At 44.7% G+C, this 10,000-nt stretch overlaps 2 long non-coding RNA genes across 2 annotated transcripts in view; one reads left to right on the top strand and one right to left on the bottom strand.

Moving 5' to 3' along the window:
• The window catches only part of LOC126989010 (uncharacterized), a 3,762-nt gene extending 900 nt beyond the window's left edge, over positions 1 to 2,862 (top strand). Inside the window, exons 2-3 of the long non-coding RNA XR_007742738.1 lie at positions 1,324 to 1,436; positions 2,717 to 2,862. This is a non-coding gene — a long non-coding RNA (uncharacterized LOC126989010). The remainder of the gene's footprint in view (positions 1 to 1,323; positions 1,437 to 2,716) is intronic.
• Positions 2,679 to 8,663, bottom strand: LOC126989009 (uncharacterized). The gene is made up of 3 exons (XR_007742737.1): positions 8,248 to 8,663; positions 7,423 to 7,508; positions 2,679 to 3,078 (listed from the first exon to the last, which is right to left on the bottom strand). It is a non-coding gene; the product is annotated as an uncharacterized LOC126989009 (long non-coding RNA).
• Positions 8,664 to 10,000: the final 1,337 nt, after the last annotated feature.

Here is a 10,000-nt window from a genome sequence, read left to right as displayed (position 1 = left end):
GGGAGGGAGATAAGCAATGGGAGAATTCGCATATGGGGAGAGGAAGGGGAGAAAGATAAGGGAGAAGGGAGGGAGAGGGGTCCAGCCTGTTATAATCGGTCTGACATTTTCTTTATTTTCTCCACTAATCGCGACTTTACCGCCATTTCCTTTACGTGGGAGTTAGGTGGGTGTCTCATGGTTAAGTGGGAGGGAGATAAGCCATGGGAGAATACGGATATGGGGAGAGAAATGGGAAAAAGATATGGGAGACGGGGAGAGAGAGAGAGAGATGACCAGCTGATATGTAATTTCTATACAAGGGAGTGTCATGTATAGTATAGTTTGGTCATGTTGTTAAGCCAGTATTTAATTAAGGACCGGGCATTACGACCTGACCTTACCATCTGACCTAACCTAACCTAACCTTGTAATGACCTGTCCTTAATTAAATACTTGCATTTCACGGTTAGGTTAGGTTAGATTCAGTATAGTCAAGTTGGGTTAGGTTAGATAACTCTATTTCAACTGTTTTTTTTTATTATTTTTCTTCATTTAATTGTGTTGTGATAAGCAAAGTCTTGTGTCTAGATGAGTTTTTAATCTTTCGAAAACTATATATTTTTCTGGTGGTCAAAACTTAGCCAGTGGGGAAGGTTGCTAATTAGGTCATCTGGGTGAGATCGAGGCAACTTACCCTCAACCCAAAAATGACATCATCAGTATAATCATAATTTTTAATCTTTCCAAAACTATATATTTTTCTGGTGGTCAAAACTACGCCAGTGGGGAAGGTTGCTAATTAGGTCATCTGGGTGAGATCGAGGCAACTTACCCTCAACCCAAAAATGACATCATCAGTATAATCATAATTTTTAATCTTTCCAAAACTATATATTTTTCTGGTGGTCAAAACTTAGCCAGTGGGGAAGGTTGCTAATTAGGTCATTTGGGTGAGATCGAGGCAACTTACCCTCAACCCGAAAATGACATCATCAGTATAATCATAATTTTTAATCTTTCCAAAACTATATATTTTTCTGGTGGTCAAAACTACGCCAGTGGGGAAGGTTGCTAATTAGGTCATCTGGGTGAGACAGGCAAGTTACCCTCAACCCAAAAATGACATCATCGGTATAATCATAATTTTTAATCTTCCCAAAACTATATATTTTTCTGGTGGTCAAAACTTAGCCACTGGGGAAGGTTGCTAATTAGGTCATCTGGGTGAGATCGAGGCAACTTACCATCAACCCGAAAATGACATCATCGGTATAATCATAACTATTTCTAAGTACGCTATATCTGTGTTTCCTGTTCACTAATGTCTGTGTAATCTTACAGGCCAGACCTTCAAGCCAGCAGACCACACATGCTTTGGGTGTAGAGGAAGACCTGGAGCTAATTCTCAGAGGCCGGGACTATTGTGATGGCTGTTTCCAGTGGCCATGAAGCAGGTGAGAGAGAGAGAGAGAGAGAGAGAGAGAGAGAGAGAGAGAGAGAGAGAGAGAGAGAGAGAAAATAATGTAACTTTAGAGAGAGAGTCAATTTTGTAACTTTAGAGAGAGAGAATTTTGTAACTTTAGAGAGAATTATGTAACTTTAGAGAGAGAGAGAGAGAGAGAGAGAGAGAGAGAGAGAGAGAGAGAGAGAGAGAGAGAGAGAGAGTCAATTTTGTAACTTTAGAGAGAGAGAATTTTGTAACTTTAGAGAGAGAGAGAATTATGTAACTTTAGAGAGAGAGAGAGAGAGAGTCAATTTTGTAACTGTAGAGAGAGAGAGAGAGAGAGAGAGTCAATTTTGTAACTGTAGAGAGAGAGAGAGAAAGAGAAAGAGAAAGAGAGAGAATCACAATCTTGTAACATTATTAAGGTAACTTCATTATGGCCTAAGGATGTAAAAATTGCAATATATTATCTTACCCTTTTAATGCCTGAATTATTTTCTCTCATAAAACCTTTTTTTTTTTCGCCTATGCCTATAGCCCCGGTAGGCTTGCTTGAGGGGCCTGGATGGTAGTCGCCCCCAGCCCATCATGGGGCAGGCAAGTGTTTATAGTGGCGCCATCTTCTCTTGGGTCATGCTGCCCCCCGGAACTCCTCGATTCACTGGACGGTTTCCTGAAGAGTCCGGGTTGATGGTGGGTCTTCAGGGCAGCATGTGGGTAGTCTTAAGCCCCAGGTGGTAGCGTGGGGATTCGAACCCGCGTCGTCCATCGCACGGTGAATGTGGGCCCAGCACGCTACCACTCAGCCACCGCCTAGCTTGTGATACCAAAAGTGTGTGAGTCTCAGCGCGGTTGCCCCCGAAAAGCGTGGTTTGCGATGTATAAAGAACTGGCTTTCATTTCCAATTGGACTTTCTAACTTAACCTTTTCCTTGCGTGCGGTGTGGACGAGACCATCCCCTGTGGGTAGTTTTAAGCCACTCGGCGGTGACTGAACAATCCCAGGTGGTAGCGTGGGGATTCGAACCCGCGTCGTCCATCGCACGGTGAATGTGGGCCCAGCACACTACCACTCAGCCACCGCCTACATTACATACCCCAATATAATCCTCCAGCTAGTCTATTAATAGTCTCACAGGGAAGTGCATTGTAAGATCATATGGGGGTAGACAGGGCACCAATGATCATAGTTAAGGGGATTCAACTCATTAATCCACTGTGATAGGTCAGTGAGGTCAATGTAAACATGTCACAAGGGATCGAGATCACATTTTATTCCTTATTTTACAGCACGGCCGACGACGCAGCACAGAGGAAGGCAGCGTCCAGGAGGGTCAAGATAGCCTGCTGTCCTCCTGAAGGCTTGGGGTCAACACAGACGCCCACAGACACACACAAGTTCCAGTTCTCCTCGGGCAGTCAGGTGTTCCCAGGGGTCACACTCAGACAGCCAGGTGTTCATAGGTCCAGTCAGCACAAGGGTCAGGCAGTCAGGTGTTCCCAGGGGTCACACTCAACCAGTCAAGTGTTCATAGGTCCAGTCAGCACAAGGGTCAGGTGGTCAGGTGTTCCCAGGGGTCACACTCAACCAGTCAAGTGTTCATAGGTCCAGTCAGGTCAGGGGTCAGGTGTTCCCAGGTCCCAGCACAACACTGAAAGGTAGACTGGATCACGGGTCAACAGGGGACAGGAATACGGGGATATCTTAGAACATCCTTACTAACTGTGACGTGACCTCAACAGTTTCCCTAAGCGTCCTCGGAACAATTTTTTATCAAGCCTTTCAGGAGTTGAGAGGGGCTTCGTGGTGCAGTGGTTAGCACACTCGCCTCACAACCGAGAGAGCCCGGGTTCGATTCCCGGGCGGAGTGGAAAAATTTGGGCGGCTTTTCCGATACCCTACGCCCCTGTCCACCCAGCAGTGAATGGGTACCAGGTATTAATTGGGGGTTGTGTCCCGTCTCCTGGGGTCTGTTCCCTTCTCCTATCCTTCCCCTTCTGTCTCTCTCCAGCATATGACCACAGATGTTGCGCCCACTAAACAAAACTTTCCCTTCTCCTATAATTCCTTCCCCTTCTGTCTCTCTCCGGCATATGACCACAGATGTTGCGCCCACTAAACAAAACTTTCCCTTCTCCTATAATTCCTTCCCCTTCTGTCTCTCTCCGGCATATGACCACAGATGTTGCCCCGACTAAACAAAACTTTCCTTCTCCTATAATTCCTTCCCTTCTGTCTCTCCGCATATGACCACAGATGTTGCGCCCACTAAACAAAACTTTCCCTTCTCCTAAAATTCCTTCCCCTTCTGTCTCTCTCCGCATATGACCACAGATGTTGCCCACTAAACAAAACTTTCCTTCTCCTATAATTCCTTCCCTTCTGTCTCTCTCCGCATATGACCACAGATGTTGCCCACTAAACAAAACTTTCCTTCTCCTATAATTCCTTCCCTTCTGTCTCTCTCCGGCATATGACCACCGATGTGGCGCCCCCTAAACACAACTTTCCCTTCTCCTCTAATTCCTTCCCCTTCTGTCTCTCTCCGGCATCTGACCACAGATGTTGCGCCCACTAAACAAAACTTTCCCTTCTCCTATAATTCCCCTTCTGTCTCTCTCCGCATATGACCACAGATGTTGCACCCACTAAACAAAACTTTCCTTCTCCTATAATTCCTTCCCTTCTGTCTCTCTCCGCATATGACCACAGATGTTGCGCCCACTAAACGAAACTTTCCATTCTCCTATAATTCCTTCCCCTTCTGTCTCTCTCCGGCATATGACCACAGATGTTGCGCCCACTAAACAAAACATTCCCTTCTCCTATAATTCCTTCCCATTCTGTCTCTCTCCGGCATATGACCACAGATGTTGCGCCCACTAAACAAAACTTTCCCTTCTCCCATAACTCCTTCCCCTTCTGTCTCTCTCCGGCATATGACCACAGATGTTGCGCCCACTAAACAAAACTTTCCCTTCTCCTATAACTCCTTCCCCTTCTGTCTCTCTCCGGCATATGACCACAGATGTTGCGCCCACTAAACAAATTATTTCAGTGTTTAATATGTACTCAAATGATAGGCCTTTCAATGCTATATTCAACCAATTAAGTTTTGTAGACAGTGATAATTGACCGGTATATCAGTCTCCTCTTAACAGTTTTACCGTGTAGCAGCGACGGGCCAAATTTGTGGCTTTACCGTGTAGCAGCGACGGGCCAAATTTGTGGCTTTACCGTGTAGCAGCAACGGGCCAAATTTGTGGCTTTACCGTGTAGCAGTGACGGGCCAAATTTGTGGCTTTACCGTGTAGCAGCGACGGTCCAAATTTGTGGCTTTACCGTGTAGCAGCGACGGGCCAAATTTGTGGCTTTACCGTGTAGCAGCGATGGGCCAAATTTGTGGCTTTACCGTGTAGCAGCGACGGACCAGATTTGTGGCTTTACCGTGTAGCAGCGACGGGCCAGATTTGTGGCTTTACCGTGTAGCAGCGACGGGCCAAATTTGTGGCTTTACCGTGTAGCAGTGACAGGCCAAATTTGTGGCTTCACCATGTAGCAGCGACGGGCCAAATTTGTGGCTTTACCGTGTAGCAGCGACGGGCCAAATTTGTGGCTTTACCGTGTAGCAGCGACGGGCCAAATTTGTGGCTTTACCGTGTAGCAGCGACGGGCCAAATTTGTGCCATGATATAAACCCCCCAAAAATAGAAGATGCATAATCCGATCACAAATGCTTTGATATATATTATGAAATGGTTTGTGTGAGGGTGATTTTTTCTCGCTTAGAGGGAAGGGCCTTTGAGAGACTTGATCCCCGCTGCTACCGGGTTAAGTTAAGGGCCGGAAATTCGCATAGAAAGGATTGTCTACTCGTATTCCGCAGAGGGTTAAGTCTGGTATCATCTTCTACAGAATAAATATGAAATGACTCGCTTGTATTTCTACCCAACCCCCACAACTGAAAATAAAACTTGTACGTACATCTACCATACCAGAGGACCTGACACTGAAGCTGTACATCTACCATACCAGAAGACCTGACACTGAAGCTGTACATCTACCATACCAGAGGACCTGACACTGAAGCTGTACATCTACCATACCAGAGGACCTGACACTGAAGCTGTACATCTACCATACCAGAGGACCTGACACTGAAGCTGTACATCTACCATACCAGAGGACCAGACACTGAAGCTGTACATCTACCATACCAGAGGACCTGACACTGAAGCTGTACATCTACCATACCAGAGGACCTGACACTGAAGCTGTACATCTACCATACCAGAGGACCTGACACTGAAGCTGTACATCTACCATACCAGAGGACCAGACACTGAAGCTGTACATCTACCATACCAGAGGACCAGACACTGAAGCTGTACATCTACCATACCAGAGGACCTGACACTGAAGCTGTACATCTACCATACCAGAGGACCAGACACTGAAGCTGTACATCTACCATACCAGAGGACCTGACACTGAAGCTGTACATCTACCATACCAGAGGACCAGACACTGAAGCTGTACATCTACCATACCAGAGGACCTGACACTGAAGCTGTACATCTACCATACCAGAGGACCTGACACTGAAGCTGTACATCTACCATACCAGAGGACCAGACACTGAAGCTGTACATCTACCATACCAGAGGACCTGACACTGAAGCTGTACATCTACCATACCAGAGGACCAGACACTGAAGCTGTACATCTACCATACCAGAGGACCAGACACTGAAGCTGTACATCTACCATACCAGAGGACCAGACACTGAAGCCCAGGTAGACACATGCAAAACCCTTTAAATATCTCACCTATGCTAATACCTTCCTATATCTTAACTCTATGTAATGGGGAACTATCTTAACCCTATGTAATACCCTTTAGAAATCTCTATATCAATACCATTCCTTTGTCTAACTATATATGACTATCGATAGAGTACCATTTTAGATAGTTAGCCAGATAGAATCCTCCATACTATCTCAAGGACTGACAGCCTGGCAAACTATCCCAAGTCCCATACCATTGAACTATCACCAAATACCAAGACTATCGACAGTACCATCCTATCATTTAGCCTTATAGATAGTTACACAGACTGAACTATCCATACTATCTCAAGGACTGACACACTATCGACTATCATATACTATCTCAAGGGTGGACACACTTCATAACTATCAAAATATCGAAACTATCAGGGAGACTATCGCCTTGTACAGATAAACTTAGACAATCCCAACTATCAAAATATCGAAACTATCAGAGACTATCGCCTTGTACAGATAAACTTAGACAATCATAACTATCAAAATATCGAAACTATCAGAGACTATCGCCTTGTACAGATAAACTTAGACTATTAGTGAACAGGGAAGATACAGTAGACATTATTGAAGAAACTGAACATGAAACAAAATAGCATAGAATGTTTGGAAAGATAATGGAGGAGATTATGTAGAAATTGCTTAGAGGAAAATGAGGAAGAAACTACATACGAGAAATTAGTGTATTAAATGAAAATGAGAGAGAGAGAGAGAGACAGACACAGAGAGAGACAGACAGACAGACAGAGAGAGACAGACACAGACAGACACAGAGAGAGACAGACACACAGAGAGACAGACAGACAGACAGATAGAGAGACAGACAGACAGAGAATAGGCCTAGAAAATTAATTATAGTAAGTTTAAGCCAATATATAGGAAATTACATGAAAATCAATTATAGGAAATACAATACATAATTACATGAGAGAGAGAGAAGATAAACAACAACAACAAAAAAAACAAAGACAAAAACAATACCTCAAAGACCCTCCGGAGACCGCGCCCACGCCCATCCACCCCCCCCAAAAAAAAAATAAATAAATAAATAAATAAATAAAATACTTCAAATACTTATAAGGTTATGGGTCTATAGACTTTGACGGGGGCAGCTCAGGACAACGATCACAGGTCATCCACAGAGTCTTACGGGGGGGTGTCATGTGGAGGAGAGGTGGAGGAGTGGATGGAGGGAGCTGGAGGGGCCGTGGAGGGAACTTGGAGAGAACTGACTCGCTGAAAATGGAGGAGAGATTGATTATATTAAGTGGAGTTTGTCTAAGTGGAGCAAGTGTTAGAGGTGGAGGCAATGTGGAGGAGTGGGTGGAGGGGGGTGGAGGAAACTTGAAGGGGGTTGACATGCTTGAAAACGGAAGGAAATTGATTATATGAAGTGAAATTTGTCTAAGTGGAGCAAGTGTCAGGTGGAGGGATGTGGAGGAGTGGGTGGAGGGGGGTGGAGGAAACTGAGAGGGACTTGACATGCTTGAAAAGAGAGGAGAGATTGATTATATTAAGTGGAATTTGTCTAAGTGGAGCAAGTGTCAGAGGTGGAGGCAATGTGGAGGAGTGGATGGAGGGGTTTGACATGCTTGAAAGTGGATGAAATTGATTATTTAAAATGGAATTTGTCTAAGTGGAGCAAGTGTCACAGGTGGAAGACTGTGGAGTGGAAGAGACTGGTTGAACAAACGTACTGGAGGTGGAGTATACAGTGTGGAGAGAGAGGTGGAACAGAGAATAGTGGAAGAGTGAGTGCTTAAAGGGTGATTTGAAAGTGGATCGAGGAGAGAGAGAGAGAGAGAGAGAGAGAGAGAGAGAGAGAGAGAGAGAGAGAGAGAGAGAGAGAGAGAGAGAGAAAGCATATGGTGATTGTGGAGGAAAGAAGAGGAAGAGAAAGGTGGAATAAGATATAAAGGTGGAGAGAATGTGGAGGAGTGGATTTAGGTGATAACGAGCAATTAACTCCACATACCTGAATCATACATTTACCGACATCAGGTGTTTGCGACGTCAAGTTCAAGTTCAACCTCAGGTAAGATAAGGTAAGATATACAAGGTCTTCTTCTTCTTCTTCCTCCTCTTCTTCTTCTTCTTCTTCCTCCTCCTCTTCCTCCTCTTCTTCTTCCTCTTCTTCTTCCTCTTCTTCTTCCTCTTCTTCTTCTTCCTCCTCTTCTTCTTCCTCTTCTTCTTCCTCTTCTTCTTCTTCCTCTTCTTCTTCCTCCTCTTCCTTCTTCTCTCTTCACGGCCTCGTCCTATACTGACTCACTCCCTTCTTCCTCCCTTCCTCCTCTCCTCCTCTTCCTCCTCCTCCTCCTCTTCTTCTTCTTCCTCTTCGAACTGTATAACAAGCAGTTCTTCTCCTCCTCCTCTTCCTCCTCCTCCTCGTTCGCCTATTCTCTCTCTCTCTCTCTCTCTCTCTCTCTAATAATATAAATAAAGAAAGAAAGAGAGATTGAGATAAAATGACCCAGTTATTTCTCTCTCTCTCTCTCTCTCTGATAAAAGAAAGAAAAAGAAAGAGATTGCGATAAAACGACCCAGTTAATTCTCTCTCTCTCTCTCTCTCTCTCTCTCTCTCTCTCTCTCTCTCTCTTTAATCTTATCTTGTCTCTTGTGATAACTTGTGCAACTCTACCTATACTATTTATAAGTAGTAGTAGAAGTAGTAGTAGTAGTAGTAGTAGTAGTAGTAGTAGTAGTAGTAGTAGGGTAGAATGGATACAATTAACTCATGCAATGGATATTTATACATGCAAACTGACACCTGTATTTACATAGAGGCAAATATATATAGATACCAGGTCCATTTACATAGAGGGTTCAGAATTCATATAGAAGAGTTAGAATACATGCATAGGGGATTAGGATACATATAGAAGGATTAAGTATACATAGAAGAAGTTAGTATACATATAAATAGGGCTTTGTATACATAAAGTTAATATACGTGTTTGTTATGGAAATATATACTCTCTCTCTCTCTCTCTCTCTCTCTCTCGTAATCACAGCCTATAGTGCACATGCCAGGGAGTAGAGGGGGCGCGTTACTGCACTCACTACTTGATGGTCATTAGCCGAATATGGGATTTCGCTAAATGCTCAATTTCGTCAGCGACTCTGTGACCATCCAACTCTTCCTCTTCCTCCTCCTCCTCCTCTCTTCCTCTTCCTCCTCCTCCTCCTCTTCCGTGGTGGTGGTAGTGGGGGGGTCTGACATCCTCCTCCTCTTCTCCTCTTCCTCTTCTTCTTCTTCCTTCTTCCTCCTTTCGTTTCTGTTTGAGAGAGAAGGGAAGGGAAGGGAATGGATGAGAAGGGTCCAAGGGATGGGAAGGGAAGGGATCGGAAGGGAAGGGAAGGGATGGGAATGTAAGGGAAGGGAAGGAGAGGGAAGGGAAGGGAAGGGAGAGGAAGGGAAGGGAAAGGAAGGGAAGGGAAAGGGAGAGGAAAGGAAGAGAAGGGAAGGGAATGGAATGGAAGGGGAGGGAAAGGGAAGGGAAGGGAAGAGAAGAGAATTAAAGGAAGGGAAAGGAATAGAAGGGAAGGGAAGAGAGTGAGAGAGAGAGAGAGAGAGAGAGAGAGAGAGAGAGAGAGAGAGAGTGTTAAAATTACCAAAAAATTAACCAGTATATATAACTACCACCACTACTACTACTACTACTACTACTACTATTGCCTCACCTGCTCTTCCTCCTCCTCCTCCTCCTCCTCTTCCTTCTTCCTCCTCC

Source organism: Eriocheir sinensis, unplaced genomic scaffold (assembly GCF_024679095.1).
Source record: "Eriocheir sinensis breed Jianghai 21 unplaced genomic scaffold, ASM2467909v1 Scaffold103, whole genome shotgun sequence".
Taxonomy (NCBI): Eukaryota; Metazoa; Arthropoda; class Malacostraca; order Decapoda; family Varunidae; genus Eriocheir; species Eriocheir sinensis.
Note: the sequence above shows the minus strand (reverse complement) of the source record. Positions and strands in the feature narration are given on the sequence as shown.